The following is a 9,054-nucleotide window of genomic DNA, read 5'->3' on the forward strand; positions in this document are numbered from 1 at the left end:
GCACTATCCTCTTAATGCTGAGCGCCAAGCGAGGAAGCTACTAGTACCATTTTTTTATGTCTTTGGTATGACGCGGCCGGGGATCGAACCCACGACCTCCCGCACTCGACTGGAGCAAAATGTGACCGTTTTCTAGATAATACTACTACAAATCTTCCCGAATGCTGGATGCACGTAAGAAGTAAATTACATGGTGGAAAATTGACAAACCGTACACAGAGAGGATCTTTGCATGCAAGATGCTATGGAGCAGCTGTTCTGCAAATTAAAGGGCGACAGAAGGCACTCACATTATGGAAGCAAGTGACAGGGTCTCTCCTGGGCATAACGTTATTAGAATCTATAAAATGAGGGTACAGCATCTAACGCATCTAATTACAAAGAAAATATACATAAAAACTCAACAACAGCAAGAAAACATTATAACATATATAAAAGAAAAATGTCAACTACAGGCAGCGAGCAAGGCGAGAGAGAGGAAAAATGGTCAAGATGCTTCTGATGCAGTGGATGATATTACAGTTTATGAGTTAGAGACATTGAAAAGTAATTACAATGACAGCCATATAACTATTAATGAAGAAAAAATGAAAAAGACTGCAAAGTAAACAAAACCACAATCTCATTCAGAGTTGTGGTTTAGTGAAAGAAAAATCCCTGATAACTGCTTCAAATGTTGGCAAGATTGTGATAAGAAACGGCAAATGAACCACTTGTTAGAGATTTACTTCACTTTAAATTAACTGAAAACATATTTACATTGAAAGGATTGCAGGAGAAGCACCTTTGAAGAATATTTATTAAAAAAAGGTAAGTGTTGCTGCTGTGATTGTGAAAGTACAACCAGTTGGATTATGTCTTTCCAGACACGCCCAGATGAAATAATTAATAACAAAATATGATAAAGGAGTTCTGAAAATAATAAAAAAAGTTACTCCAAAACAAATCTGTTAATTTAAATATAGAAGCCAAAAAGACTAAAACTTCTTTTTAAGATTGCAGATCGTTACATTCATCCAATTAAAAAACACCCATACTTCTTTCAGCGCTATTGTCAAATGTGAGTGATTGGACTTACCTGTAGGAATTTTGTTGTTAGAACAACGAACCCACATCAGATTCATATAGAGAGAATTGAATTTAATGAAAAGTTACGGAAAGGTAATACGGTTCCAAAACTAAACTGAACAAATTTTACTACTTGGCTCTGCTCCCAAAACTAGCATGCCAGCGATAAGGGAGTTATCCTGAATTTAGAGAGGCAGGAAATTCGGTAGGTCAATGAAGGTTCCATTTTTTTTATAAATTGCAAACTAGAAAGTGAAAACTCTACAGGACCCTCAACACGACAAAAATGAAAATATTCTCCTTTATACTAAATCTTAAAAATAGTACTTTTCAGTATTCATACTTCATATTTTACAGTAGTCAGTATATATCCCCATGCTAACAAGAAAATGTAACAGTTACCAACGTCCCCCGCCTAAGGGCATATTACACAAAACAAACAGGTGTTATTATTTGAATACTTTGAGGTGTGGGCCTTCGTTTTCTGTGCAACTCTTAGACCTGTTATGGAGAACGTTAAGCATTGGCCTTACACATGACAATACATTTAGATTTGGTCATTTATTTCAGAAATAATGCAGAATGACTCCTGTTTATTTGTTAATGAAAATAAATTATTACAGTTTTTTTATTGTCTTCTAGAAACCACAAAAAAACTTAATTCAAAATATAGATGCCATAGTCAGGAAATGGTCCATGTAATGAAACTGGAACCACTTTACTTATGCACTGCAACTTGTCAGATACGAATATATGGTTCTTGAAAAGTTGCCCACGACTGATGAGTTGGCTTTTCTATACAATGCCGTAGTCCACAATTGTGACACAACTGAACTAGAACTTGATCATTTGGCATTAATTTAAAGTCCCCACCTAGTACAGTAAAGCATTAGCTGACAAGAGAGCAAAAATACATTTCTGTTGAACTGAGGTGGTCTGTAGGTTACAGCTATGACAAAGTTCCTACTTTCATCTGAAACTACTCGAAACATGAACTGGAGAGCACTGTCATTCTCAAAATCAGTCGACTCTCCTTTGCTAAGCCATGCTTTGTTGATCTAAAGTATCCATTAAATCCTTGCAAAGAATATTCTTCTGTTGCATGAGTTTCTGTCAGGCAGTGAGTATTAAGCATGGAAATGTTTATGTGGGCAACTAAGTCTGACAGATGTGCTGGAAGGGAATGAATCATAAGAAAATCGATAATATTCTAAACGTGCCATCATTTTTTCTAGTCCGATCTATACTTCTATGGGATTGGATGTTTTCTGAGAATGTTCAGGAAGTGCTCTTTTTTTCCTAGCCCGATCCTCACTTCTACGTGCTTCAAGCGTTTCCGGAGAATTTTCGGAAGGTAGTTTGTTTTTCCGAGATCGATATGTATTTTGGATTATTTTTGGAGAATGTTCAGAACGTGCTTTTTTTTCGAGCACTATCAGTACTTTTATGTGCTTCAACGGTCTCTTGAGATCTGTTATAACGTGGTCTTTGCTTCCTTAATCTCTGACAACTTTAAATGTTAATTTCATCTGCTTAATTATATTTCTTTTTTCTGTAGATCTATATACATGTCTTCTTTTTGCTTCTTGATCTTCAATATATAAATTAATCAATGGAAATAAATCTGCTTTATTGTTGTTTTTTTTTCATTAGACATGTTTATTTCACAATCCGATTTTCTTAGGACTGGGAATGGAATCAGTTTTCCTTCATAAAAACATTGTTTCAAATGATTACGTACACATTTAATGTCAAAATTCACAGATGTAGGATTTCCTCCAGTTAAACATGTATAAGCAAAAGCTATTGTCATTATTCCACATATTTGTTCAGAGGGCTGTTGTGTAACATTTACATAGCAGATATTTCATTCCATACATACAATACATGTTGGTCACTAACTTCTTTCAAATGAGATGATGACATGAGTGAATCATAAACATAAACTTTGTTTCTGTCTGTATTTTAGAAGGAAGTTACACAATGTCCTGACAATGGATGTATATGCTCAACCCGGGGCTAGAGGGCGGTAGCATGCATTTCCACTACCGTCCATGAACAGGCTCAATCAAACCGAGCCTGCAACATTTTCGTATTTGTCGTATTGCGCGACCTATGAAGTTTCCACTTTTTCTATTTTTTAACACGGTCTATTAACTGGTATAGGGGATATCTTAGATTTAAACCTAGTATAAATATGTATCGGAGCTGGTGTGTAGTATGCGATATGGTCCATTTGACTCCTCGGAATAAGCCTTCATAAGGTTGTGGCTATCTGCAATCTCTGTGCAAGAATCACCAATCTTTGCAGATAATTTGTACTGATCAAAAGCACTCACCTGTAATAATAATGGTATAAGTGAGTACAAGTGAATGCTAATGTCAGCAGCATGAACAGTATTCAGAAATTAGTCTGTCAGTATGTGTTGTTTTATTTTAACAAGAGGGCCATGATGGCCCTATATCGCTCACCTGTTATAATTGCACTTAAGGACAAGAAGGTCAAACAACAAAGGGAAAAAATTTAACCAAAAAGAAAACAAAATTCTTACAAGGAACAGATATGTCAAAATACACCTGATAGTTGGAGGTACCATCCATGTTGTACCACAGAAAAGTGGTCTTGGTATCTTCATTAGTTATGGAGATATACCCATTTTAATTTGAAATAAAGGGAGGTAATTTGAAATAAAATCAGTCCATAGTTATCTACACTGACTGTCTCAGTCGAACTAATGACAATAATGAAATTTCAAGTAAGTAGTACTTACTGATATAAATCCATTTTAATTACAATCAGGGGATGTAATCAGATATAAAATAACTCTGGAACCTACGACTGGATCTGACAGATTCGTCATGGAATCCAAGATTTATTGTTGTTGAAGATATTTTATAATGATTAATTCTTGTTACAGTCATAAACAAATATCAAATTCTGTATGTAGGGCATGATGAAAAGCTGTATTATATATAAATGACCGGCCTACACAAGTTTTGATAATATCTTGTACAAGAAACAAATAAGAAAATGATATTCTTGGTAATTATTTATTTTATTTTGTTGGGTTTAACGTCACACCGACACAATTATAGGTCATATGGCGACGTTCTTGGTAATTAAATAATGATTACATAACGAGTGTGCACGGATTTCTTCATTTTCTTGCTTTTGCAATTATTTCTTATGCAGACGTTTGCAAGCATTCAGTGGTGACAGATGATTTTGAATACTGGTTTTTGGTAAGCCCCAACCCCACCCATCTATTTAAAATTAAATTTTTATAGTATTTGGGCTTTTCTAATTTGAGAGGACCACAAATTCTCTATTTGTTCATTTTCATCAAATATTAAAATTATATTAAAGTTGATATAATCGCTATGAATTGAACACTTCTCAATAATTGAAATTTTTTCCCTGATAGCAGGACAGTATTGGACCCACACTGGTGTATACTTATATTGTATATCATTGTTTGCAGAATACAAATATGGCTTCATGCGGGTGTAATAAACATCATATAATTTGCAAAGACAATTATCCGCAGGTGTTTAAGTTTACACATAAGAAATATCCAAAAATTGTGCAAAGTACACATATCAAAAAGGGCCTAGTAACAATTTATACTTTTGCCATATGCACAGAATGTGCAAATTATTGCTTGTCTGAACTTTTCAATGAGCCAGATGTTAAGAAATTAAAGTTAGATCATGAAACAATTGCTGACAAAACCACTGAATTATTGAAATTGGTCTACTAACTCAAAGTGAAATTATTAAATTGTCACATGCTATTGGCACATCTATTAATGGGGATATATTGTGTGATGCTCAAAAAATATCCCAACAGTATAAAGAGAGTGATGATTATTTTTCTATTACTTCCTGGATTTCGGAGAGACAACCGATTTTATTATCATTTTTGAGTGGAGCTACTGGTGTAACAGTTGCCGAAGTTAGCCCATCTACAGAACAAATAAATACAAGAGGGCCAAGATGGCCCTAGGTCGCTCACCTGAGAAAAACACCATAACACACCATAACAGTGTAAACATGTTTGACCTAATGATTTCATGGAAAAATATTCTGACCAATTATCATTAAATTTGGAGCAAAAAATCTTGAGTATAAACATGTATTTTCTAGTGACCTAGTTTTTGACCCCAGATGACCCATATTAAAACTTAACCTACAGTTCATCAAGGCTATCATTCTGACCAAATTTCAAGAAGATCAATTGAAAAATATAGCCTCTATCGCATACAGAAGGTTTTTCTTTGATATGACCTAGTGACCTAGTTTTTGACCCCAGACTACCCATATTCGAACTTGACCTAGATTTCATCAAGGCAACCATTCTGAGCAAATATTATGAAATCCAGTGTAAAATGCAGCCCCTATTGCATACACATGGTTTTTCCATTATTTAACCTAGTGACCTAGTTTTTAAACCCAGTTTATCCATATTCAAACTTGACCCAAATTTCATCAAGGCTATCATTCTGACAGAATTTCATGAAGATCAGTTGAAAAATACAGCCTCTTCAACATACACAAGGTGTTTCTTTGATTTGACCTAGTGACCCTCTTTCTGACCCCAGATGACCCATAATCAAACTCAACGTAGATTTTATCAAGGCAATCATTTTGACCAAATTTCATGAAGATCAGTTGAAAAATACAGCCTCTATAGCGTACAAAAGTTTTTTCTTTGATTTGACCTAGTGACCTACTTTTTGATCCAAGATGACCCATATTCAAACTTGACCTAGATTTCATCAAGGCTATTATTCAGACATAATTTCATGAAGATTTATTGACAAATACAGCTTCTATTGCATACACAAGGTTTTTCTTTGATTTGACCTAGTGACCTAATTTTTGATCCCAGATGACCCATATTCAAACTGGACTAATATTTGATCAATGCAATCATTCTGACCAAATTTCATGAAGATTTATTGATAAATACAGCATCTTTAATACACAAGGTTTTTCTTTGATTTGACCTAGTGACCTATTTTTGATCCAAATGACCCATTTCAAATGGCCTAATTTCATCAAGGTTATTTTTTGACTAATTTCGAAGATCATCGAAAATACAGCCTCTATCGCATATACAAGTTTTCTTTGATTTGACCTAGTGACCTATTTTTTGATCCCAGATGACCCATTTTCGAACTCGACCTAGATTTTATCAAGGTTATCATTCTGACCAAAATTCATGAAGATTAATTGAAAAATGCAGCCTCTATCGCATACACAAGGTTTTTCTTTCATTTGACCTAGTGACCTAGTTTTTGAACCCAGATGACCCATTTTCAAACTCGGCCTAGATTTCATCAAGGTTATCATTCTGACCAAAATTCATGAAGATTAATTGAAAAATACAGCCTCTATTGCATACACAAGGTTTTTCTTTGATTTGACCTAGTGACCTAGTTTTTGACCCCAGATGACCCATTTTCAAACTCGGCCTAGATTTCATCAAGGTAATCATTCTGACCAAATATCATGAAGATCAGTTGAAAAATACAGCCTCTATCGCATACACAAGCCAAATGTTGACAGACGACAGACAGACAGACGACAGACGCCGGACATCGAGCGATCAGAAAAACTCACCTGAGCATTGCTCAGGTGAGCTAAAAACAGAAAAAAGCAAGAGAGCGTCATTAGTACAAGCAATAGATTGTATATACAAGGCTAGGTACCAGCCTTTGATCTGGCCAATGCCTTTTAAAATAAACCTGGTTTCCTGCTACATTTCTGGCAGCAGACTTACGACAAACATATATAACAGTCACTCTCCTGCAGGAAGTTACACTTGCCTAAAAAACTGGTTAAGAGGTAAATATATTTACTTTAATTAGAAACTCTTGACTACTTATGAAAACAATAACAAAAACTCATACTTTACGTGATAGCAGAAGAGTATTGGATCCATGTTGGTGTGTACTTCTATTGTATTGTATTTTCAATGTGGTACGATTTATACCATTATAAAGGACTTTTATGAACAAAACATGAACTATTTTAAATAAATCAATGAAAGATATTCATATATTTATGTAAAACTATTTATTTACATATATTGAATTATTGAAAGAAAACATATATATTTGTTCTGTTTTATTACAGAACAATGTACGTCAAGTGTGCAGCTAATTAAAGAAAATGACATCATAACCTACTTGGACAACAACCAAGTCATTGCAAGAAATTGGCGTGTAAATTTCAATTACAAATGCAAGGCAAGCGTTATTACAACAACAGTTCACATAGAACCAAGCGTCTGTTCAAATTTACAAAATAATGAATAAATGTCACCAGCAAGGTGGTTGTATGGTGTGTCTAACAAAGTTAATGTGTTGCAGTTGATAAATAACTTCATTACAAAAAGCAATGACGACTTTATCCAAATAAGAAATGATTATATTAGTCAAACTATAAATGATATTACTGAAAAACAATAACCAAAGAAGTATTGAAAACGCAACCAAAGACCCATACAGCTTTGTACCAAGTGGACATGATGGTAGCACAAAACTCACAACAGGAGAACCTTGTTTTTATAATCCTTGTTCGTATGATAAAGTTAAAAAAGTTATGCATGTAAGTATTTTGTTAAATATTAAAAAATATATAGTTTTAACAATTTATTACCACATTGTTATGTATATTTGTCATCATTAAATAAAAAAGTAGTAACACGTTTTGAAACCTTTAAAAGGCAAACAAGTATAATAGCTAAAATTTGAAATGCAAATACATTTATTTGGAAGTACCATTTATAAGTATGACATCTTAACTAGGTTTATTCACAAAGAAATCTGTACTATAAAAATACAGAAAAAATGTTATATCAAAATAAATAGCGGTACAATATAAACAGTTTTGAAATCATGAAATGTGAAATAAAAATATCCTTTTAACAGAATTTATTAATATTTTAGCATATCCTTCAACAAACTGGAGTTGGAGGGGCCAAGAAATGGACTGTAATGGGATGTGATGGTCTTCCCTTTGTTTTAGGATCAAGACTTATCGAAAATGATAAAGACCTGCAAAACATAATGTTAATACCCGGTCATGGCCACTATGAAATAAATATTGTTAAGGGATTATTTAAATTATTGTGGAACGTTTGCCTAGAAGACATTGCGAAAATGTTAGGCTATCGAAGTATCAGGGCCCTTACATGCTGTGAAAAATGCACAGACCATCACAAAGCATGGATGATACTTCAAATATTCATGAAAGGATGTATGGAAGAAATTTTGAACGAGTTTTTTTCTTATTGTAACAGCGTAAAGTCCCTTCTCTTTACAAATATGTTCTGCATCTAAACCGAACTTCGATTATTGACATGTATACTACTTAGTTGTGTAGAATTCAGCGGCTCGTCAATAATTTGATACATTTTGCAGGACGATGCAAATTATCCGAATTATTTTACGGTTTAAATCAAACCATGTATCAAGAAATTGAATACCGAGATTTAAAAAGGAGAGTCTTTTGTCCTCAACAATTGAGTACTTCCGGTTACTGCACAAAATCATTTACTGTTTCTGGAAATGAAAGTAAAGGTGAAGGAGGAGATTTCATTTTGGAAGGTATAAAAAAAGTGGTTACCAAAAGGATTTCCATCTGAACAAGATTGGCTACAAGTTTGTAAAAACTTAGATAAGCTTGAAAAGGTAATTAAAAAAATGAATTATAAATATATAATCGCAACAAATATTTCAGCGTTAACGTGTAATATTCCCGGGGCCTCTGAGTGTGACATTGACCTTGTAGGTAGGGGTCTAAGCCTTGCGCGTGACACGTTGTCTTTACTTCACAACAGCGGGTGTTAAGTGCTGTGTGGCGGCCGTAAAAAGTCGCCCCGACTTCATCTCAGTGTTGTTATATTTTCTGGTCCTTCGGGACCATTGATTTCAACTCATTTAGATTTGAAGATTGAATACTGCTTAAGCCGGTGCT

At 34.2% G+C, this 9,054-nt stretch overlaps 1 pseudogene; it reads left to right on the forward strand.

Annotated features, from left to right (window-relative positions):
* Positions 1-347: 347 nt before the first annotated feature.
* Positions 348-8,722, forward strand: LOC128556667 (uncharacterized; annotated as a pseudogene).
* Positions 8,723-9,054: the final 332 nt, after the last annotated feature.

Source organism: Mercenaria mercenaria, chromosome 4 (genome assembly GCF_021730395.1).
Source record: "Mercenaria mercenaria strain notata chromosome 4, MADL_Memer_1, whole genome shotgun sequence".
Taxonomy (NCBI): domain Eukaryota; kingdom Metazoa; phylum Mollusca; class Bivalvia; order Venerida; family Veneridae; genus Mercenaria; species Mercenaria mercenaria.